Source organism: Phyllobates terribilis, unplaced genomic scaffold (assembly GCF_046119375.1).
Source record: "Phyllobates terribilis strain yellow unplaced genomic scaffold, ASM4611937v1 Scaffold_763__1_contigs__length_703860, whole genome shotgun sequence".
NCBI lineage: Eukaryota > Metazoa > Chordata > Amphibia > Anura > Dendrobatidae > Phyllobates > Phyllobates terribilis.
Window position 1 is genome coordinate 146,064 of NW_027363523.1, and position 21,453 is coordinate 167,516.

Sequence of the window (21,453 nt, forward strand, 5' to 3'; positions counted from 1 at the left end):
CATCTATTTAGCAAATGCCCTTGTTATCAACAGCAGCCTTTTAAACTCACCTGAGCTAACAGGTATGTGAGCTGGTTACTCTGCTGCGCTTAAAATTTCTTTTTTGGTTTGCTACAATGCCTTTTCTGAAACGTTGTCTCCCTCTGCTGGAACACTGACTTCTTTCATTTAATGCCTGCAGACTATAAAAGAGAAACCAACCCAAAAAGTTTGGTTGATTAGTCTGTGGCATTCTTTTAAACTGTTGCTTATGGCGGTCTCTGTGAGCTTCTCAGTGACATTCAGCCATCCAGGTATCCCGCCTGCAGTAGACGGAATGTGGCAATGGAACGCTGGCTGCGCGTGTCATAATAGGCTCTGAGCCTTTATATACCTGCGCACAGCAGCAGCCACCTTCAGTCTGCTGCTGGACAGCCAGCAGCAGCAGCAGCAGGAGAGGTAATTAATCAGCAACCCTCCTGCTAAGGGTAGACAGCTGCTCGTTCCACCCCCCCCCCCCGCCTTAATTGGTTATCCTCCCTTCCAACGGTGTTGAGGCGGGTGGGAACAGCCGGGGGTTGAGGGTACTGTGCTAAAAGAGGTGGAGTTATGCAGATCTAAAACGCGTGGATTGCAGCAGCAGCAAGCCGAAAAGTGCAGGCATGTGAGGGATCTAGAGGTTGACAGCATGTCTTCTTAACGGGAGTCCAGGTGGCCATCTCCACAAATGGACTTTTCAGAATCCTTGGGTGGCACCGTAGTCGGAAACCAATTCTGGTTATCGCTTCTCGGCCTTTTGGCTAAGATCAAGTGTAGTATCTTTCGAAAAGGCGGTTTTGGATGTTGGCCGCCCTAGTAGATTGATACATTGTGCACACTGGGGTTTAGGCGCTTGTTAGTATGCCAGGTGGCTAATATAGTCATCTGGTGGAAAGCATGGCCCCCCAGGATCGACGCCATTGGGCCGGGGAAGATCGAAAGCCCGAAGTGTGAAGTGCCCCAGGAGTGGTTACCCTGGGGTGCCTTAACTCACTGGGATTGGGAACCCCACTTGAGTTTATGGCACATTTGCACAAGCACTTCAAATTTTCTTTCTTCGCACACACCCTTATTCCGGGCCTTCTGGCCTTAGGATGGGGAATTTTTCAATTCCCGGTCGAAGGTCCGGGCAGTATTATACTGTGAAACCTTCACTATTTATTTAATTTATTTGTCACTGTGTGTCCACTTATTCACGTGTGTCACGTCCTACTAGGATTTTGTCGGGATGCGGTTCCCTTACGGGTTCCTCTCTTGGCAGGTCTAGGGGGGGAGTGTGTGGCCATCAGGTTCCGCTCCCCCCTGAACCCCCCTGGCTCTCCTCTTTCGGGAGGAGAGCGTTGTTGGCTCCCCTCTTCCGGGAGGGGAGCACAGTCTTTGGCTCCCAGTGCCTTGCTCGGGTGAGAACTCGGGCAGGTGCTGGGGGTAAGATTGGGTCGCCTCTGGCTTCGGCTGGAGGTGGCTTTTTGTCCCTGTTCCTCGCTGTGGCCTTTTGGCTCGGAGGGACGGGGAATGGTTTGGGGGACCCTTCTCCTTTTGGAGAGGGTTTCAAGAAGACCAGCATCCTAGTGCACTTTTTTTGTGGCACTTGTCACTTTTTTAAGCGCACTCGGGTTTTGTACACGAATTCGGGCTTTCGATAGAAAAAATCTGTTCTTATCAGTTTAATATCTGATACGTCCCCTATCTGGGGACCATATATTAAATGGATTTTTAGAACAGGGAGATGGAAAAAGAGCTTGCTCTGTCCACTCCACGCATTGACCTGGTATTGCAGTATCTCCAGGACCGGTGCACCCCTTCTTTAATGCAGTTTCTAAAATCAGAAAGAATTGAATTCAATGCTTTTTGTTCATTTGGCTTGTTTGTCGGATTTTGGGATGGACTCTTTGGCTTTGCTTTTCTTCTCCTCATTGGATTTTTCATGTTAAAAGTTGCAGAAGCCAGATGACAAGCTCATTTTGGTTCAACTTCAGCAACTGTGCATTGCATTGCCATGTAATGTAATGCAATGCTATCTATCTAGCTCTCCCTCTATACTTCCTTTTGGATAAACAGACATATTAGGCAAGCATTTTGGAGCTTTCACCTAAATAACTACAGGTGGTGAGATAAGCTGCACAATATAATTGACCTTTCAGTATATTGTTGCACACACACCATCTATTTAGCAAATGCCCTTGTTATCAACAGCAGCCTTTTAAACTCACCTGAGCTAACAGGTATGTGAGCTGGTTACTCTGCTGCGCTTAAAATTTCTTTTTTGGTTTGCTACAATGCCTTTTCTGAAACGTTGTCTCCCTCTGCTGGAACACTGACTTCTTTCATTTAATGCCTGCAGACTATAAAAGAGAAACCAACCCAAAAAGTTTGGTTGATTAGTCTGTGGCATTCTTTTAAACTGTTGCTTATGGCGGTCTCTGTGAGCTTCTCAGTGACATTCAGCCATCCAGGTATCCCGCCTGCAGTAGACGGAATGTGGCAATGGAACGCTGGCTGCGCGTGTCATAATAGGCTCTGAGCCTTTATATACCTGCGCACAGCAGCAGCCACCTTCAGTCTGCTGCTGGACAGCCAGCAGCAGCAGCAGCAGCAGGAGAGGTAATTAATCAGCAACCCTCCTGCTAAGGGTAGACAGCTGCTCGTTCCACCCCCCCCCCGCCTTAATTGGTTCTCCTCCCTTCCAACGGTGTTGAGGCGGGTGGGAACAGCCGGGGGTTGAGGGTACTGTGCTAAAAGAGGTGGAGTTATGCAGATCTAAAACGCGTGGATTGCAGCAGCAGCAAGCCGAAAAGTGCAGGCATGTGAGGGATCTAGAGGTTGACAGCATGTCTTCTTAACGGGAGTCCAGGTGGCCATCTCCACAAATGGACTTTTCAGAATCCTTGGGTGGCACCGTAGTCGGAAACCAATTCTGGTTATCGCTTCTCGGCCTTTTGGCTAAGATCAAGTGTAGTATCTGTTCTTATCAGTTTAATATCTGATACGTCCCCTATCTGGGGACCATATATTAAATGGATTTTTAGAACAGGGAGATGGAAAAAGAGCTTGCTCTGTCCACTCCACGCATTGACCTGGTATTGCAGTATCTCCAGGACCGGTGCACCCCTTCTTTAATGCAGTTTCTAAAATCAGAAAGAATTGAATTCAATGCTTTTTGTTCATTTGGCTTGTTTGTCGGATTTTGGGATGGACTCTTTGGCTTTGCTTTTCTTCTCCTCATTGGATTTTTCATGTTAAAAGTTGCAGAAGCCAGATGACAAGCTCATTTTGGTTCAACTTCAGCAACTGTGCATTGCATTGCCATGTAATGTAATGCAATGCTATCTATCTAGCTCTCCCTCTATACTTCCTTTTGGATAAACAGACATATTAGGCAAGCATTTTGGAGCTTTCACCTAAATAACTACAGGTGGTGAGATAAGCTGCACAATATAATTGACCTTTCAGTATATTGTTGCACACACACCATCTATTTAGCAAATGCCCTTGTTATCAACAGCAGCCTTTTAAACTCACCTGAGCTAACAGGTATGTGAGCTGGTTACTCTGCTGCACTTAAAATTTCTTTTTTGGTTTGCTACAATGCCTTTTCTGAAACGTTGTCTCCCTCTGCTGGAACACTGACTTCTTTCATTTAATGCCTGCAGACTATAAAAGAGAAACCAACCCAAAAAGTTTGGTTGATTAGTCTGTGGCATTCTTTTAAACTGTTGCTTATGGCGGTCTCTGTGAGCTTCTCAGTGACATTCAGCCATCCAGGTATCCTGCCTGCAGTAGACGGAATGTGGCAATGGAACGCTGGCTGCGCGTGTCATAATAGGCTCTGAGCCTTTATATACCTGCGCACAGCAGCAGCCACCTTCAGTCTGCTGCTGGACAGCCAGCAGCAGCAGCAGCAGCAGGAGAGGTAATTAATCAGCAACCCTCCTGCTAATGGTAGACAGCTGCTCGTTCCACCCCCCCCCCGCCTTAATTGGTTCTCCTCCCTTCCAACGGTGTTGAGGCGGGTGGGAACAGCCGGGGGTTGAGGGTACTGTGCTAAAAGAGGTGGAGTTATGCAGATCTAAAACGCGTGGATTGCAGCAGCAGCAAGCCGAAAAGTGCAGGCATGTGAGGGATCTAGAGGTTGACAGCATGTCTTCTTAACGGGAGTCCAGGTGGCCATCTCCACAAATGGACTTTTCAGAATCCTTGGGTGGCACCGTAGTCGAAACCAATTCTGGTTATCGCTTCTCGGCCTTTTGGCTAAGATCAAGTGTAGTATCTGTTCTTATCAGTTTAATATCTGATACGTCCCCTATCTGGGGACCATATATTAAATGGATTTTTAGAACAGGGAGATGGAAAAAGAGCTTGCTCTGTCCACTCCACGCATTGACCTGGTATTGCAGTATCTCCAGGACCGGTGCACCCCTTCTTTAATGCAGTTTCTAAAATCAGAAAGAATTGAATTCAATGCTTTTTGTTCATTTGGCTTGTTTGTCGGATTTTGGGATGGACTCTTTGGCTTTGCTTTTCTTCTCCTCATTGGATTTTTCATGTTAAAAGTTGCAGAAGCCAGATGACAAGCTCATTTTGGTTCAACTTCAGCAACTGTGCATTGCATTGCCATGTAATGTAATGCAATGCTATCTATCTAGCTCTCCCTCTATACTTCCTTTTGGATAAACAGACATATTAGGCAAGCATTTTGGAGCTTTCACCTAAATAACTACAGGTGGTGAGATAAGCTGCACAATATAATTGACCTTTCAGTATATTGTTGCACACACACCATCTATTTAGCAAATGCCCTTGTTATCAACAGCAGCCTTTTAAACTCACCTGAGCTAACAGGTATGTGAGCTGGTTACTCTGCTGCGCTTAAAATTTCTTTTTTGGTTTGCTACAATACCTTTTCTGAAACGTTGTCTCCCTCTGCTGGAACACTGACTTCTTTCATTTAATGCCTGCAGACTATAAAAGAGAAACCAACCCAAAAAGTTTGGTTGATTAGTCTGTGGCATTCTTTTAAACTGTTGCTTATGGCGGTCTCTGTGAGCTTCTCAGTGACATTCAGCCATCCAGGTATCCCGCCTGCAGTAGACGGAATGTGGCAATGGAACGCTGGCTGCGCGTGTCATAATAGGCTCTGAGCCTTTATATACCTGCGCACAGCAGCAGCCACCTTCAGTCTGCTGCTGGACAGCCAGCAGCAGCAGCAGCAGGAGAGGTAATTAATCAGCAACCCTCCTGCTAAGGGTAGACAGCTGCTCGTTCCAACCCCCCCCCCCCCCCGCCCCCGCCTTAATTGGTTCTCCTCCCTTCCAACGGTGTTGAGGCGGGTGGGAACAGCCGGGGGTTGAGGGTACTGTGCTAAAAGAGGTGGAGTTATGCAGATCTAAAACGCGTGGATTGCAGCAGCAGCAAGCCGAAAAGTGCAGGCATGTGAGGGATCTAGAGGTTGACAGCATGTCTTCTTAACGGGAGTCCAGGTGGCCATCTCCACAAATGGACTTTTCAGAATCCTTGGGTGGCACCGTAGTCGGAAACCAATTCTGGTTATCGCTTCTCGGCCTTTTGGCTAAGATCAAGTGTAGTATCTGTTCTTATCAGTTTAATATCTGATACGTCCCCTATCTGGGGACCATATATTAAATGGATTTTTAGAACAGGGGGATGGAAAAAGAGCTTGCTCTGTCCACTCCACGCATTGACCTGGTATTGCAGTATCTCCAGGACCGGTGCACCCCTTCTTTAATGCAGTTTCTAAAATCAGAAAGAATTGAATTCAATGTTTTTTGTTCATTTTGCTTGTTTGTCGGCTTTTGGGATGGACTCTTTGGCTTCGCTTTTCTTCTCCTCATTGGATTTTTCATGTTCAAAGTTGCAGAAGCCAGATGACAAGCTCATTTTGGTTCAACTTCAGCAACTGTGCATTGCATTGCCATGTAATGTAATGCAATGCTATCTATCTAGCTCTCCCTCTATACTTCCTTTTGGAAAAACAGACATATTAGGCAAGCATTTTGGAGCTTTCACCTAAATAACTACAGGTGGTGAGATAAGCTGCACAATATAATTGACCTTTCAGTATATTGTTGCACACACACCATCTATTTAGCAAATGCCCTTGTTATCAACAGCAGCCTTTTAAACTCACCTGAGCTAACAGGTATGTGCGCTGGTTACTCTGCTGCGCTTAAAATTTCTTTTTTGGTTTGCTACAATGCCTTTTCTGAAACGTTGTCTCCCTCTGCTGGAACACTGACTTCTTTCATTTAATGCCTGCAGACTATAAAAGAGAAACCAACCCAAAAAGTTTGGTTGATTAGTCTGTGGCATTCTTTTAAACTGTTGCTTATGGCGGTCTCTGTGAGCTTCTCAGTGACATTCAGCCATCCAGGTATCCCGCCTGCAGTAGACGGAATGTGGCAATGGAACGCTGGCTGCGCGTGTCATAATAGGCTCTGAGCCTTTATATACCTGCGCACAGCAGCAGCCACCTTCAGTCTGCTGCTGGACAGCCAGCAGCAGCAGCAGCAGCAGGAGAGGTAATTAATCAGCAACCCTCCTGCTAAGGGTAGACAGCTGCTCATTCCACCCCCCCCCCCCGCCTTAATTGGTTCTCCTCCCTTCCAACGGTGTTGAGGCGGATGGGAACAGCCGGGGGTTGAGGGTACTGTGCTAAAAGAGGTGGAGTTATGCAGATCTAAAACGCGTGGATTGCAGCAGCAGCAAGCCGAAAAGTGCAGGCATGTGAGGGATCTAGAGGTTGACAGCATGTCTTCTTAACGGGAGTCCAGGTGGCCATCTCCACAAATGGACTTTTCAGAATCCTTGGGTGGCACCGTAGTCGGAAACCAATTCTGGTTATCGCTTCTCGGCCTTTTGGCTAAGATCAAGTGTAGTATCTTTCGAAAAGGCGGTTTTGGATGTTGGCCACCCTAGTAGATTGATACATTGTGCACACTGGGGTTTAGGCGCTTGTTAGTACGCCAGGTGGCTAATATAGTCATCTGGTGGAAAGCATGGCCCCCCAGGATCGACGCCATTGGGCCGGGGAAGATCGAAAGCCCGAAGTGTGAAGTGCCCCAGGAGTGGTGACCCTGGGGTGCCTTAACTCACTGGGATTGGGAACCCCACTTGAGTTTATGGCACATTTGCACAAGCACTTCAAATTTTCTTTCTTCGCACACACCCTTATTCCGGGCCTTCTGGCCTTAGGATGGGGAATTTTTCAATTCCCGGTCGAAGGTCCGGGCAGTATTATACTGTGAAACCTTCACTATTTATTTAATTTCTTTGTCACTGTGTGTCCACTTATTCACGTGTGTCACGTCCTACTAGGATTTTGTCGGGATGCGGTTCCCTTACGGGTTCCTCTCTTGGCAGGTCTAGGGGGGGAGTGTGTGGCCATCAGGTTCCGCTCCCCCCTGAACCCCCCTGGCTCTCCTCTTTCGGGAGGAGAGCGTTGTTGGCTCCCCTCTTCCGGGAGGGGAGCACAGTCTTTGGCTCCCAGTGCCTTGCTCGGGTGAGAACTCGGGCAGGTGCTGGGGGTAAGATTGGGTCGCCTCTGGCTTCGGCTGGAGGTGGCTTTTTGTCCCTGTTCCTCGCTGTGGCCTTTTGGCTCGGAGGGACGGGGAATGGTTTGGGGGACCCTTCTCCTTTTGGAGAGGGTTTCAAGAAGACCAGCATCCTAGTGCACTTTTTTTGTGGCACTTGTCACTTTTTTAAGCGCACTCGGGTTTTGTACACGAATTCGGGCTTTCGATAGAAAAAATCTGTTCTTATCAGTTTAATATCTGATACGTCCCCTATCTGGGGACCATATATTAAATGGATTTTTAGAACAGGGAGATGGAAAAAGAGCTTGCTCTGTCCACTCCACGCATTGACCTGGTATTGCAGTATCTCCAGGACCGGTGCACCCCTTCTTTAATGCAGTTTCTAAAATCAGAAAGAATTGAATTCAATGCTTTTTGTTCATTTGGCTTGTTTGTCGGATTTTGGGATGGACTCTTTGGCTTTGCTTTTCTTCTCCTCATTGGATTTTTCATGTTAAAAGTTGCAGAAGCCAGATGACAAGCTCATTTTGGTTCAACTTCAGCAACTGTGCATTGCATTGCCATGTAATGTAATGCAATGCTATCTATCTAGCTCTCCCTCTATACTTCCTTTTGGATAAACAGACATATTAGGCAAGCATTTTGGAGCTTTCACCTAAATAACTACAGGTGGTGAGATAAGCTGCACAATATAATTGACCTTTCAGTATATTGTTGCACACACACCATCTATTTAGCAAATGCCCTTGTTATCAACAGCAGCCTTTTAAACTCACCTGAGCTAACAGGTATGTGAGCTGGTTACTCTGCTGCGCTTAAAATTTCTTTTTTGGTTTGCTACAATGCCTTTTCTGAAACGTTGTCTCCCTCTGCTGGAACACTGACTTCTTTCATTTAATGCCTGCAGACTATAAAAGAGAAACCAACCCAAAAAGTTTGGTTGATTAGTCTGTGGCATTCTTTTAAACTGTTGCTTATGGCGGTCTCTGTGAGCTTCTCAGTGACATTCAGCCATCCAGGTATCCCGCCTGCAGTAGACGGAATGTGGCAATGGAACGCTGGCTGCGCGTGTCATAATAGGCTCTGAGCCTTTATATACCTGCGCACAGCAGCAGCCACCTTCAGTCTGCTGCTGGACAGCCAGCAGCAGCAGCAGCAGCAGGAGAGGTAATTAATCAGCAACCCTCCTGCTAAGGGTAGACAGCTGCTCGTTCCACCCCCCCCCCCGCCTTAATTGGTTCTCCTCCCTTCCAACGGTGTTGAGGCGGGTGGGAACAGCCGGGGGTTGAGGGTACTGTGCTAAAAGAGGTGGAGTTATGCAGATCTAAAACGCGTGGATTGCAGCAGCAGCAAGCCGAAAAGTGCAGGCATGTGAGGGATCTAGAGGTTGACAGCATGTCTTCTTAACGGGAGTCCAGGTGGCCATCTCCACAAATGGACTTTTCAGAATCCTTGGGTGGCACCGTAGTCGGAAACCAATTCTGGTTATCGCTTCTCGGCCTTTTGGCTAAGATCAAGTGTAGTATCTGTTCTTATCAGTTTAATATCTGATACGTCCCCTATCTGGGGACCATATATTAAATGGATTTTTAGAACAGGGAGATGGAAAAAGAGCTTGCTCTGTCCACTCCACGCATTGACCTGGTATTGCAGTATCTCCAGGACCGGTGCACCCCTTCTTTAATGCAGTTTCTAAAATCAGAAAGAATTGAATTCAATGCTTTTTGTTCATTTGGCTTGTTTGTCGGATTTTGGGATGGACTCTTTGGCTTTGCTTTTCTTCTCCTCATTGGATTTTTCATGTTAAAAGTTGCAGAAGCCAGATGACAAGCTCATTTTGGTTCAACTTCAGCAACTGTGCATTGCATTGCCATGTAATGTAATGCAATGCTATCTATCTAGCTCTCCCTCTATACTTCCTTTTGGATAAACAGACATATTAGGCAAGCATTTTGGAGCTTTCACCTAAATAACTACAGGTGGTGAGATAAGCTGCACAATATAATTGACCTTTCAGTATATTGTTGCACACACACCATCTATTTAGCAAATGCCCTTGTTATCAACAGCAGCCTTTTAAACTCACCTGAGCTAACAGGTATGTGAGCTGGTTACTCTGCTGCGCTTAAAATTTCTTTTTTGGTTTGCTACAATGCCTTTTCTGAAACGTTGTCTCCCTCTGCTGGAACACTGACTTCTTTCATTTAATGCCTGCAGACTATAAAAGAGAAACCAACCCAAAAAGTTTGGTTGATTAGTCTGTGGCATTCTTTTAAACTGTTGCTTATGGCGGTCTCTGTGAGCTTCTCAGTGACATTCAGCCATCCAGGTATCCCGCCTGCAGTAGACGGAATGTGGCAATGGAACGCTGGCTGCGCGTGTCATAATAGGCTCTGAGCCTTTATATACCTGCGCACAGCAGCAGCCACCTTCAGTCTGCTGCTGGACAGCCAGCAGCAGCAGCAGCAGCAGGAGAGGTAATTAATCAGCAACCCTCCTGCTAAGGGTAGACAGCTGCTCGTTCCACCCCCCCCCCCGCCTTAATTGGTTATCCTCCCTTCCAACGGTGTTGAGGCGGGTGGGAACAGCCGGGGGTTGAGGGTACTGTGCTAAAAGAGGTGGAGTTATGCAGATCTAAAACGCGTGGATTGCAGCAGCAGCAAGCCGAAAAGTGCAGGCATGTGAGGGATCTAGAGGTTGACAGCATGTCTTCTTAACGGGAGTCCAGGTGGCCATCTCCACAAATGGACTTTTCAGAATCCTTGGGTGGCACCGTAGTCGGAAACCAATTCTGGTTATCGCTTCTCGGCCTTTTGGCTAAGATCAAGTGTAGTATCTTTCGAAAAGGCGGTTTTGGATGTTGGCCGCCCTAGTAGATTGATACATTGTGCACACTGGGGTTTAGGCGCTTGTTAGTACGCCAGGTGGCTAATATAGTCATCTGGTGGAAAGCATGGCCCCCCAGGATCGACGCCATTGGGCCGGGGAAGATCGAAAGCCCGAAGTGTGAAGTGCCCCAGGAGTGGTGACCCTGGGGTGCCTTAACTCACTGGGATTGGGAACCCCACTTGAGTTTATGGCACATTTGCACAAGCACTTCAAATTTTCTTTCTTCGCACACACCCTTATTCCGGGCCTTCTGGCCTTAGGATGGGGAATTTTTCAATTCCCGGTCGAAGGTCCGGGCAGTATTATACTGTGAAACCTTCACTATTTATTTAATTTCTTTGTCACTGTGTGTCCACTTATTCACGTGTGTCATGTCCTACTAGGATTTTGTCGGGATGCGGTTCCCTTACGGGTTCCTCTCTTGGCAGGTCTAGGGGGGGAGTGTGTGGCCATCAGGTTCCGCTCCCCCCTGAACCCCCCTGGCTCTCCTCTTTCGGGAGGAGAGCGTTGTTGGCTCCCCTCTTCCGGGAGGGGAGCACAGTCTTTGGCTCCCAGTGCCTTGCTCGGGTGAGAACTCGGGCAGGTGCTGGGGGTAAGATTGGGTCGCCTCTGGCTTCGGCTGGAGGTGGCTTTTTGTCCCTGTTCCTCGCTGTGGCCTTTTGGCTCGGAGGGACGGGGAATGGTTTGGGGGACCCTTCTCCTTTTGGAGAGGGTTTCAAGAAGACCAGCATCCTAGTGCACTTTTTTTGTGGCACTTGTCACTTTTTTAAGCGCACTCGGGTTTTGTACACGAATTCGGGCTTTCGATAGAAAAAATCTGTTCTTATCAGTTAAATATCTGATACGTCCCCTATCTGGGGACCATATATTAAATGGATTTTTAGAACAGGGAGATGGAAAAAGAGCTTGCTCTGTCCACTCCACGCATTGACCTGGTATTGCAGTATCTCCAGGACCGGTGCACCCCTTCTTTAATGCAGTTTCTAAAATCAGAAAGAATTGAATTCAATGCTTTTTGTTCATTTGGCTTGTTTGTCGGATTTTGGGATGGACTCTTTGGCTTTGCTTTTCTTCTCCTCATTGGATTTTTCATGTTAAAAGTTGCAGAAGCCAGATGACAAGCTCATTTTGGTTCAACTTCAGCAACTGTGCATTGCATTGCCATGTAATGTAATGCAATGCTATCTATCTAGCTCTCCCTCTATACTTCCTTTTGGATAAACAGACATATTAGGCAAGCATTTTGGAGCTTTCACCTAAATAACTACAGGTGGTGAGATAAGCTGCACAATATAATTGACCTTTCAGTATATTGTTGCACACACACCATCTATTTAGCAAATGCCCTTGTTATCAACAGCAGCCTTTTAAACTCACCTGAGCTAACAGGTATGTGAGCTGGTTACTCTGCTGCGCTTAAAATTTCTTTTTTGGTTTGCTACAATGCCTTTTCTGAAACGTTGTCTCCCTCTGCTGGAACACTGACTTCTTTCATTTAATGCCTGCAGACTATAAAAGAGAAACCAACCCAAAAAGTTTGGATGATTAGTCTGTGGCATTCTTTTAAACTGTTGCTTATGGCGGTCTCTGTGAGCTTCTCAGTGACATTCAGCCATCCAGGTATCCCGCCTGCAGTAGACGGAATGTGGCAATGGAACGCTGGCTGCGCGTGTCATAATAGGCTCTGAGCCTTTATATACCTGCGCACAGCAGCAGCCACCTTCAGTCTGCTGCTGGACAGCCAGCAGCAGCAGCAGCAGCAGGAGAGGTAATTAATCAGCAACCCTCCTGCTAAGGGTAGACAGCTGCTCGTTCCACCCCCCCCCCGCCTTAATTGGTTCTCCTCCCTTCCAACGGTGTTGAGGCGGGTGGGAACAGCCGGGGGTTGAGGGTACTGTGCTAAAAGAGGTGGAGTTATGCAGATCTAAAACGCGTGGATTGCAGCAGCAGCAAGCCGAAAAGTGCAGGCATGTGAGGGATCTAGAGGTTGACAGCATGTCTTCTTAACGGGAGTCCAGGTGGCCATCTCCACAAATGGACTTTTCAGAATCCTTGGGTGGCACCGTAGTCGGAAACCAATTCTGGTTATCGCTTCTCGGCCTTTTGGCTAAGATCAAGTGTAGTATCTGTTCTTATCAGTTTAATATCTGATACGTCCCCTATCTGGGGACCATATATTAAATGGATTTTTAGAACAGGGAGATGGAAAAAGAGCTTGCTCTGTCCACTCCACGCATTGACCTGGTATTGCAGTATCTCCAGGACCGGTGCACCCCTTCTTTAATGCAGTTTCTAAAATCAGAAAGAATTGAATTCAATGCTTTTTGTTCATTTGGCTTGTTTGTCGGATTTTGGGATTGACTCTTTGGCTTTGCTTTTCTTCTCCTCATTGGATTTTTCATGTTAAAAGTTGCAGAAGCCAGATGACAAGCTCATTTTGGTTCAACTTCAGCAACTGTGCATTGCATTGCCATGTAATGTAACGCAATGCTATCTATCTAGCTCTCCCTCTATACTTCCTTTTGGATAAACAGACATATTAGGCAAGCATTTTGGAGCTTTCACCTAAATAACTACAGGTGGTGAGATAAGCTGCACAATATAATTGACCTTTCAGTATATTGTTGCACACACACCATCTATTTAGCAAATGCCCTTGTTATCAACAGCAGCCTTTTAAACTCACCTGAGCTAACAGGTATGTGAGCTGGTTACTCTGCTGCGCTTAAAATTTCTTTTTTGGTTTGCTACAATACCTTTTCTGAAACGTTGTCTCCCTCTGCTGGAACACTGACTTCTTTCATTTAATGCCTGCAGACTATAAAAGAGAAACCAACCCAAAAAGTTTGGTTGATTAGTCTGTGGCATTCTTTTAAACTGTTGCTTATGGCGGTCTCTGTGAGCTTCTCAGTGACATTCAGCCATCCAGGTATCCCGCCTGCAGTAGACGGAATGTGGCAATGGAACGCTGGCTGCGCGTGTCATAATAGGCTCTGAGCCTTTATATACCTGCGCACAGCAGCAGCCACCTTCAGTCTGCTGCTGGACAGCCAGCAGCAGCAGCAGCAGGAGAGGTAATTAATCAGCAACCCTCCTGCTAAGGGTAGACAGCTGCTCGTTCCACCCCCCCCCCCGCCCCCGCCTTAATTGGTTCTCCTCCCTTCCAACGGTGTTGAGGCGGGTGGGAACAGCCGGGGGTTGAGGGTACTGTGCTAAAAGAGGTGGAGTTATGCAGATCTAAAACGCGTGGATTGCAGCAGCAGCAAGCCGAAAAGTGCAGGCATGTGAGGGATCTAGAGGTTGACAGCATGTCTTCTTAACGGGAGTCCAGGTGGCCATCTCCACAAATGGACTTTTCAGAATCCTTGGGTGGCACCGTAGTCGGAAACCAATTCTGGTTATCGCTTCTCGGCCTTTTGGCTAAGATCAAGTGTAGTATCTGTTCTTATCAGTTTAATATCTGATACGTCCCCTATCTGGGGACCATATATTAAATGGATTTTTAGAACAGGGAGATGGAAAAAGAGCTTGCTCTGTCCACTCCACGCATTGACCTGGTATTGCAGTATCTCCAGGACCGGTGCACCCCTTCTTTAATGCAGTTTCTAAAATCAGAAAGAATTGAATTCAATGCTTTTTGTTCATTTGGCTTGTTTGTCGGATTTTGGGATGGACTCTTTGGCTTTGCTTTTCTTCTCCTCATTGGATTTTTCATGTTAAAAGTTGCAGAAGCCAGATGACAAGCTCATTTTGGTTCAGCTTCAGCAACTGTGCATTGCATTGCCATGTAATGTAATGCAATGCTATCTATCTAGCTCTCCCTCTATACTTCCTTTTGGATAAACAGACATATTAGGCAAGCATTTTGGAGCTTTCACCTAAATAACTACAGGTGGTGAGATAAGCTGCACAATATAATTGACCTTTCAGTATATTGTTGCACACACACCATCTATTTAGCAAATGCCCTTGTTATCAACAGCAGCCTTTTAAACTCACCTGAGCTAACAGGTATGTGAGCTGGTTACTCTGCTGCGCTTAAAATTTCTTTTTTGGTTTGCTACAATGCCTTTTCTGAAACGTTGTCTCCCTCTGCTGGAACACTGACTTCTTTCATTTAATGCCTGCAGACTATAAAAGAGAAACCAACCCAAAAAGTTTGGTTGATTAGTCTGTGGCATTCTTTTAAACTGTTGCTTATGGCGGTCTCTGTGAGCTTCTCAGTGACATTCAGCCATCCAGGTATCCCGCCTGCAGTAGACGGAATGTGGCAATGGAACGCTGGCTGCGCGTGTCATAATAGGCTCTGAGCCTTTATATACCTGCGCACAGCAGCAGCCACCTTCAGTCTGCTGCTGGACAGCCAGCAGCAGCAGCAGCAAGAGAGGTAATTAATCAGCAACCCTCCTGCTAAGGGTAGACAGCTGCTCGTTCCACCCCCCCCCCCCCCGCCTTAATTGGTTCTCCTCCCTTCCAACGGTGTTGAGGCGGGTGGGAACAGCCGGGGGTTGAGGGTACTGTGCTAAAAGAGGTGGAGTTATGCAGATCTAAAACGCGTGGATTGCAGCAGCAGCAAGCCGAAAAGTGCAGGCATGTGAGGGATCTAGAGGTTGACAGCATGTCTTCTTAACGGGAGTCCAGGTGGCCATCTCCACAAATGGACTTTTCAGAATCCTTGGGTGGCACCGTAGTCGGAAACCAATTCTGGTTATCGCTTCTCGGCCTTTTGGCTAAGATCAAGTGTAGTATCTGTTCTTATCAGATTAATATCTGATACGTCCCCTATCTGGGGACCATATATTAAATGGATTTTTAGAACAGGGAGATGGAAAAAGAGCTTGCTCTGTCCACTCCACGCATTGACCTGGTATTGCAGTATCTCCAGGACCGGTGCACCCCTTCTTTAATGCAGTTTCTAAAATCAGAAAGAATTGAATTCAATGCTTTTTGCTCATTTGGCTTGTTTGTCGGATTTTGGGATGGACTCTTTGGCTTTGCTTTTCTTCTCCTCATTGGATTTTTCATGTTAAAAGTTGCAGAAGCCAGATGACAAGCTCATTTTGGTTCAACTTCAGCAACTGTGCATTGCATTGCCATGTAATGTAATGCAATGCTATCTATCTAGCTCTCCCTCTATACTTCCTTTTGGATAAACAGACATATTAGGCAAGCATTTTGGAGCTTTCACCTAAATAACTACAGGTGGTGAGATAAGCTGCACAATATAATTGACCTTTCAGTATATTGTTGCACACACACCATCTATTTAGCAAATGCCCTTGTTATCAACAGCAGCCTTTTAAACTCACCTGAGCTAACAGGTATGTGAGCTGGTTACTCTGCTGCGCTTAAAATTTCTTTTTTGGTTTGCTACAATGCCTTTTCTGAAACGTTGTCTCCCTCTGCTGGAACACTGACTTCTTTCATTTAATGCCTGCAGACTATAAAAGAGAAACCAACCCAAAAAGTTTGGTTGATTAGTCTGTGGCATTCTTTTAAACTGTTGCTTATGGCGGTCTCTGTGAGCTTCTCAGTGACATTCAGCCATCCAGGTATCCCGCCTGCAGTAGACGGAATGTGGCAATGGAACGCTGGCTGCGCGTGTCATAATAGGCTCTGAGCCTTTATATACCTGCGCACAGCAGCAGCCACCTTCAGTCTGCTGCTGGACAGCCAGCAGCAGCAGCAGCAGCAGGAGAGGTAATTAATCAGCAACCCTCCTGCTAAGGGTAGACAGCTGCTCGTTCCACCCCCTCCCCCCCCCGCCTCAATTGGTTCTCCTCCCTTCCAACGGTGTTGAGGCGGGTGGGAACAGCCGGGGGTTGAGGGTACTGTGCTAAAAGAGGTGGAGTTATGCAGATCTAAAACGCGTGGATTGCAGCAGCAGCAAGCCGAAAAGTGCAGGCATGTGAGGGATCTAGAGGTTGACAGCATGTCTTCTTAACGGGAGTCCAGGTGGCCATCTCCACAAATGGACTTTTCAGAATCCTTGGGTGGCACCGTAGTCGGAAACCAATTCTGGTTATCGCTTCTCGGCCTTTTGGCTAAGATCAAGTGTAGTATCTGTTCTTATCAGTTTAATATCTGATACGTCCCCTATCTGGGGACCATATATTAAATGGATTTTTAGAACAGGGAGATGGAAAAAGAGCTTGCTCTGTCCACTCCACGCATTGACCTGGTATTGCAGTATCTCCAGGACCGGTGCACCCCTTCTTTAATGCAGTTTCTAAAATCAGAAAGAATTGAATTCAATGCTTTTTGTTCATTTGGCTTGTTTGTCGGATTTTGGGATGGACTCTTTGGCTTTGCTTTTCTTCTCCTCATTGCATTTTTCATGTTAAAAGTTGCAGAAGCCAGATGACAAGCTCATTTTGGTTCAACTTCAGCAACTGTGCATTGCATTGCCATGTAATGTAATGCAATGCTATCTATCTAGCTCTCCCTCTATACTTCCTTTTGGATAAACAGACATATTAGGCAAGCATTTTGGAGCTTTCACCTAAATAACTACAGGTGGTGAGATAAGCTGCACAATATAATTGACCTTTCAGTATATTGTTGCACACACACCATCTATTTAGCAAATGCCCTTGTTATCAACAGCAGCCTTTTAAACTCACCTGAGCTAACAGGTATGTGAGCTGGTTACTCTGCTGCGCTTAAAATTTCTTTTTTGGTTTGCTACAATGCCTTTTCTGAAACGTTGTCTCCCTCTGCTGGAACACTGACTTCTTTCATTTAATGCCTGCAGACTATAAAAGAGAAACCAACCCAAAAAGTTTGGTTGATTAGTCTGTGGCATTCTTTTAAACTGTTGCTTATGGCGGTCTCTGTGAGCTTCTCAGTGACATTCAGCCATCCAGGTATCCCGCCTGCAGTAGACGGAATGTGGCAATGGAACGCTGGCTGCGCGTGTCATAATAGGCTCTGAGCCTTTATATACCTGCGCACAGCAGCAGCCACCTTCAGTCTGCTGCTGGACAGCCAGCAGCAGCAGCAGCAGCAGGAGAGGTAATTAATCAGCAACCCTCCTGCTAAGGGTAGACAGCTGCTCGTTCCACCCCCCCCCCGCCTTAATTGGTTCTCCTCCCTTCCAACGGTGTTGAGGCGGGTGGGAACAGCCGGGGGTTGAGGGTACTGTGCTAAAAGAGGTGGAGTTATGCAGATCTAAAACGCGTGGATTGCAGCAGCAGCAAGCCGAAAAGTGCAGGCATGTGAGGGATCTAGAGGTTGACAGCATGTCTTCTTAACGGGAGTCCAGGTGGCCATCTCCACAAATGGACTTTTCAGAATCCTTGGGTGGCACCGTAGTCGGAAACCAATTCTGGTTATCGCTTCTCGGCCTTTTGGCTAAGATCAAGTGTAGTATCTGTTCTTATCAGTTTAATATCTGATACGTCCCCTATCTGGGGACCATATATTAAATGGATTTTTAGAACAGGGAGATGGAAAAAGAGCTTGCTCTGTCCACTCCACGCATTGACCTGGTATTGCAGTATCTCCAGGACCGGTGCACCCCTTCTTTAATGCAGTTTCTAAAATCAGAAAGAATTGAATTCAATGCTTTTTGTTCATTTGGCTTGTTTGTCGGATTTTGGGATGGACTCTTTGGCTTTGCTTTTCTTCTCCTCATTGGATTTTTCATGTTAAAAGTTGCAGAAGCCAGATGACAAGCTCATTTTGATTCAACTTCAGCAACTGTGCATTGCATTGCCATGTAATGTAATGCAATGCTATCTATCTAGCTCTCCCTCTATACTTCCTTTTGGATAAACAGACATATTAGGCAAGCATTTTGGAGCTTTCACCTAAATAACTACAGGTGGTGAGATAAGCTGCACAATATAATTGACCTTTCAGTATATTGTTGCACACACACCATCTATTTAGCAAATGCCCTTGTTATCAACAGCAGCCTTTTAAACTCACCTGAGCTAACAGGTATGTGCGCTGGTTACTCTGCTGCGCTTAAAATTTCTTTTTTGGTTTGCTACAATGCCTTTTCTGAAACGTTGTCTCCCTCTGCTGGAACACTGACTTCTTTCATTTAATGCCTGCAGACTATAAAAGAGAAACCAACCCAAAAAGTTTGGTTGATTAGTCTGTGGCATTCTTTTAAACTGTTGCTTATGGCGGTCTCTGTGAGCTTCTCAGTGACATTCAGCCATCCAGGTATCCCGCCTGCAGTAGACGGAATGTGGCAATGGAACGCTGGCTGCGCGTGTCATAATAGGCTCTGAGCCTTTATATACCTGCGCACAGCAGCAGCCACCTTCAGTCTGCTGCTGGACAGCCAGCAGCAGCAGCAGGAGAGGTAATTAATCAGCAACCCTCCTGCTAAGGGTAGACAGCTGCTCGTTCCACCCCCCCCCCCCGCCTTAATTGGTTCTCCTCCCTTCCAACGGTGTTGAGGCGGGTGGGAACAGCCGGGGGTTGAGGGTACTGTGCTAAAAGTGGTGGAGTTATGCAGATCTAAAACGCGTGGATTGCAGCAGCAGCAAGCCGAAAAGTGCAGGCATGTGAGGGATCTAGAGGTTGACAGCATGTCTTCTTAACGGGAGTCCAGGTGGCCATCTCCACAAATGGACTTTTCAGAATCCTTGGGTGGCACCGTAGTCGGAAACCAATTCTGGTTATCGCTTCTCGGCCTTTTGGCTAAGATCAAGTGTAGTATCTGTTCTTATCAGTTTAATATCTGATACGTCCCCTATCTGGGGACCATATATTAAATGGATTTTTAGAACAGGGAGATGGAAAAAGAGCTTGCTCTGTCCACTCCACGCATTGACCTGGTATTGCAGTATCTCCAGGACCGGTGCACCCCTTCTTTAATGCAGTTTCTAAAATCAGAAAGAATTGAATTCAATGCTTTTTGTTCATTTGGCTTGTTTGTCGGATTTTGGGATGGACTCTTTGGCTTTGCTTTTCTTCTCCTCATTGGATTTTTCATGTTAAAAGTTGCAGAAGCCAGATGACAAGCTCATTTTGGTTCAACTTCAGCAACTGTGCATTGCATTGCCATGTAATGTAATGCAATGCTATCTATCTAGCTCTCCCTCTATACTTCCTTTTGGATAAACAGACATATTAGGCAAGCATTTTGGAGCTTTCACCTAAATAACTACAGGTGGTGAGATAAGCTGCACAATATAATTGACCTTTCAGTATATTGTTGCACACACACCATCTATTTAGCAAATGCCCTTGTTATCAACAGCAGCCTTTTAAACTCACCTGAGCTAACAGGTATGTGAGCTGGTTACTCTGCTGCGCTTAAAATTTCTTTTTTGGTTTGCTACAATGCCTTTTCTGAAACGTTGTCTCCCTCTGCTGGAACACTGACTTCTTTCATTTAATGCCTGCAGACTATAAAAGAGAAACCAACCCAAAAAGTTTGGTTGATTAGTCTGTGGCATTCTTTTAAACTGTTGCTTATGGCGGTCTCTGTGAGCTTCTCAGTGACATTCAGCCATCCAGGTATCCCGCCTGCAGTAGACGGAATGTGGCAATGGAACGCTGGCTGCGCGTGTCATAATAGGCTCTGAGCCTTTATATACCTGCGCACAGCAGCAGCCACCTTCAGTCTGCTGCTGGACAGCCAGCAGCAGCAGCAGCAGCAGGAGAGGTAATTAATCAGCAACCCTCCTGCTAAGGGTAGACAGCTGCTCGTTCCACCCCCCCCCCCGCCTTAATTGGTTCTCCTCCCTTCCAACGGTGTTGAGGCGGGTGGGAACAGCCGGGGGTTGAGGGTACTGTGCTAAAAGAGGTGGAGTTATGCAGATCTAAAACGCGTGGATTGCAGCAGCAGCAAGCCGAAAAGTGCAGGCATGTGAGGGATATAGAGGTTGACAGCATGTCTTCTTAACGGGAGTCCAGGTGGCCATCTCCACAAATGGACTTTTCAGAATCCTTGGGTGGCACCGTAGTCGGAAACCAATTCTGGTTATCGCTTCTCGGCCTTTTGGCTAAGATCAAGTGTAGTATCTGTTCTTATCAGTTTAATATCTGATACGTCCCCTATCTGGGGACCATATATTAAATGGATTTTTAGAACAGGGAGATGGAAAAAGAGCTTGCTCTGTCCACTCCACGCATTGACCTGGTATTGCAGTATCTCCAGGACCGGTGCACCCCTTCTTTAATGCAGTTTCTAAAATCAGAAAGAATTGAATTCAATGCTTTTTGTTCATTTGGCTTGTTTGTCGGATTTTGGGATGGACTCTTTGGCTTTGCTTTTCTTCTCCTCATTGGATTTTTCATGTTAAAAGTTGCAGAAGCCAGATGACAAGCTCATTTTGGTTCAACTTCAGCAACTGTGCATTGCATTGCCATGTAATGTAATGCAATGCTATCTATCTAGCTCTCCCTCTATACTTCCTTTTGGATAAACAGACATATTAGGCAAGCATTTTGGAGCTTTCACCTAAATAACTACAGGTGGTGAGATAAGCTGCACAATATAATTGACCTTTCAGTATATTGTTGCACACACACCATCTATTTAGCAAATGCCCTTGTTATCAACAGCAGCCTTTTAAACTCACCTGAGCTAACAGGTATGTGAGCTGGTTACTCTGCTGCGCTTAAAATTTCTTTTTTGGTTTGCTACAATGCCTTTTCTGAAACGTTGTCTCCCTCTGCTGGAACACTGACTTCTTTCATTTAATGCCTGCAGACTATAAAAGAGAAACCAACCCAAAAAGTTTGGTTGATTAGTCTGTGGCATTCTTTTAAACTGTTGCTTATGGCGGTCTCTGTGAGCTTCTCAGTGACATTCAGCCATCCAGGTATCCCGCCTGCAGTAGACGGAATGTGGCAATGGAACGCTGGCTGCGCGTGTCATAATAGGCTCTGAGCCTTTATATACCTGCGCACAGCAGCAGCCACCTTCAGTCTGCTGCTGGACAGCCAGCAGCAGCAGCAGCAGCAGGAGAGGTAATTAATCAGCAACCCTCCTGCTAAGGGTAGACAGCTGCTCGTTCCACCCCCCCCC

General features: G+C 46.4%; 11 non-coding genes and 6 pseudogenes across 11 annotated transcripts; all 17 read left to right on the plus strand.

Moving 5' to 3' along the window:
• Positions 1–759: 759 nt before the first annotated feature.
• Positions 760–849, plus strand: LOC141239063 (U2 spliceosomal RNA; annotated as a pseudogene).
• A 791-nt stretch (positions 850–1,640) lies between these two features.
• LOC141239036 (U2 spliceosomal RNA) lies at positions 1,641–1,820 on the plus strand (annotated as a pseudogene).
• Positions 1,821–2,938: 1,118 nt separating this feature from the next.
• On the plus strand, positions 2,939–3,129 carry LOC141238589 (U2 spliceosomal RNA). The gene has a single exon (XR_012304045.1). It is a non-coding gene; the product is annotated as a U2 spliceosomal RNA (small nuclear RNA).
• Positions 3,130–4,246: 1,117 nt separating this feature from the next.
• Positions 4,247–4,437, plus strand: LOC141238590 (U2 spliceosomal RNA). The gene has a single exon (XR_012304046.1). It is a non-coding gene; the product is annotated as a U2 spliceosomal RNA (small nuclear RNA).
• A 1,127-nt stretch (positions 4,438–5,564) lies between these two features.
• On the plus strand, positions 5,565–5,755 carry LOC141238935 (U2 spliceosomal RNA). The gene has a single exon (XR_012304378.1). It is a non-coding gene; the product is annotated as a U2 spliceosomal RNA (small nuclear RNA).
• Positions 5,756–6,875: 1,120 nt separating this feature from the next.
• LOC141239057 (U2 spliceosomal RNA) lies at positions 6,876–6,951 on the plus strand (annotated as a pseudogene).
• An 805-nt stretch (positions 6,952–7,756) lies between these two features.
• LOC141239037 (U2 spliceosomal RNA) lies at positions 7,757–7,936 on the plus strand (annotated as a pseudogene).
• A 1,119-nt stretch (positions 7,937–9,055) lies between these two features.
• On the plus strand, positions 9,056–9,246 carry LOC141238591 (U2 spliceosomal RNA). The gene has a single exon (XR_012304047.1). It is a non-coding gene; the product is annotated as a U2 spliceosomal RNA (small nuclear RNA).
• A 1,119-nt stretch (positions 9,247–10,365) lies between these two features.
• On the plus strand, positions 10,366–10,455 carry LOC141239061 (U2 spliceosomal RNA; annotated as a pseudogene).
• A 791-nt stretch (positions 10,456–11,246) lies between these two features.
• Positions 11,247–11,426, plus strand: LOC141239045 (U2 spliceosomal RNA; annotated as a pseudogene).
• Positions 11,427–12,544: 1,118 nt separating this feature from the next.
• Positions 12,545–12,735, plus strand: LOC141238592 (U2 spliceosomal RNA). Its single transcript, XR_012304048.1, has one exon. It is a non-coding gene; the product is annotated as a U2 spliceosomal RNA (small nuclear RNA).
• Positions 12,736–13,857: 1,122 nt separating this feature from the next.
• LOC141238593 (U2 spliceosomal RNA) lies at positions 13,858–14,048 on the plus strand. The gene has a single exon (XR_012304049.1). It is a non-coding gene; the product is annotated as a U2 spliceosomal RNA (small nuclear RNA).
• A 1,119-nt stretch (positions 14,049–15,167) lies between these two features.
• LOC141238945 (U2 spliceosomal RNA) lies at positions 15,168–15,358 on the plus strand. The gene has a single exon (XR_012304387.1). It is a non-coding gene; the product is annotated as a U2 spliceosomal RNA (small nuclear RNA).
• Positions 15,359–16,481: 1,123 nt separating this feature from the next.
• LOC141238594 (U2 spliceosomal RNA) lies at positions 16,482–16,672 on the plus strand. The gene has a single exon (XR_012304050.1). It is a non-coding gene; the product is annotated as a U2 spliceosomal RNA (small nuclear RNA).
• A 1,118-nt stretch (positions 16,673–17,790) lies between these two features.
• Positions 17,791–17,981, plus strand: LOC141238595 (U2 spliceosomal RNA). The gene has a single exon (XR_012304051.1). It is a non-coding gene; the product is annotated as a U2 spliceosomal RNA (small nuclear RNA).
• A 1,114-nt stretch (positions 17,982–19,095) lies between these two features.
• LOC141238597 (U2 spliceosomal RNA) lies at positions 19,096–19,286 on the plus strand. Its single transcript, XR_012304052.1, has one exon. It is a non-coding gene; the product is annotated as a U2 spliceosomal RNA (small nuclear RNA).
• Positions 19,287–20,405: 1,119 nt separating this feature from the next.
• Positions 20,406–20,596, plus strand: LOC141238598 (U2 spliceosomal RNA). The gene has a single exon (XR_012304053.1). It is a non-coding gene; the product is annotated as a U2 spliceosomal RNA (small nuclear RNA).
• The last annotated feature ends 857 nt before the right edge of the window (positions 20,597–21,453 follow it).